The sequence below is a fragment of the Oryzias melastigma genome, linkage group LG8 (genome assembly GCF_002922805.2).
Source record: "Oryzias melastigma strain HK-1 linkage group LG8, ASM292280v2, whole genome shotgun sequence".
Classification (NCBI taxonomy): domain Eukaryota; kingdom Metazoa; phylum Chordata; class Actinopteri; order Beloniformes; family Adrianichthyidae; genus Oryzias; species Oryzias melastigma.
Genome location: NC_050519.1, coordinates 6,669,937 through 6,670,853, shown reverse-complemented (window position 1 = coordinate 6,670,853; position 917 = coordinate 6,669,937). Strand labels below are relative to the sequence as shown.

Here is a 917-nt window from a genome sequence, read left to right as displayed (position 1 = left end):
TAAATTTCTATCATGTCACCGATTCTTAAAAACAAAAAAAAACTACAGCTGGTCTATTGGTGAGACCTGCAGAGCAGAAAAAAAAAGCTGCAAACTATTTTCCATTTCCTGTGGGTTTAAAGGTAAGCAGGCGAGCTCAGTGCACACCGTGCAGCTGATGCGTGCGTGCACACGGCTCACAGCCGCAACCACATCCTCACCCATGTCAGAGAAATGACAAAAGTTCAGCTCTAATCTTTCAATCAGCAGCTCCGGTGTGTGTCAGGACCACAGAAATTCCCTCAACTGAAGAGTTTTGAGATTAAAACTCTTCAAAGGGAGACTATTTTTCTGACAATCTTAATTGTTTTTCTTGGATTTTTTTTAAGTGTTATGGTAATTTTTGTTGATTTTGAGCTTATTTTAATGTTCATTATTTACCGAATTTTAATCGAACTGTTCTAAATGACTGCAGTCAGTGATGGTCAAACCTCAAGGGCTTCGATCCTCTTTTTTTTAGCTAAGAGTTTGCATTTGATCTATCTAATTATGTTTTGGGCGTCCCCTCCTTTGCAGAGAAAGGTGTGCATGTTAATGCAGCTTCCTGTAAAAGGAGACGATTGCACAGAAAGAGTTTCAAAAGTCACACTCTACAAATTATTCCCTTAAAGGAGTGACCCCCTCCTTTAAGGAGATCTTAATGAAATCATGAAATCAGCTTCCTAAAATGTTCAGGGGAGAAGTGAAAGCTGTGTTTAAAAAAAATAAAATAAAACAAAGGAATCCAAGGGTAAAAACTGATTTTTTTTTAATTGAAAGTTTATTTTTGTTGAAAAAATGAAGAATATGTGATGCACATCATCTGTGGAAAGGTGGAAAACCCATTTTTCAAAGTTGGGATTTCAGGAGGAGACAGGAACGTTCCGGTTATGTAACTT

The 917-nt window shown here is 37.4% G+C and overlaps 1 protein-coding gene and 1 long non-coding RNA gene across 4 annotated transcripts in view; one reads left to right on the top strand and one right to left on the bottom strand.

Moving 5' to 3' along the window:
• stk17al (serine/threonine kinase 17a like) overlaps positions 1-917 on the top strand; it is a 15,671-nt gene that overhangs the window by 6,924 nt on the left and 7,830 nt on the right. The window lies entirely within an intron of this gene.
• LOC112146957 overlaps positions 1-917 on the bottom strand; it is a 3,572-nt gene that overhangs the window by 1,074 nt on the left and 1,581 nt on the right. The gene's annotated exons all lie outside the window — the stretch shown is intronic.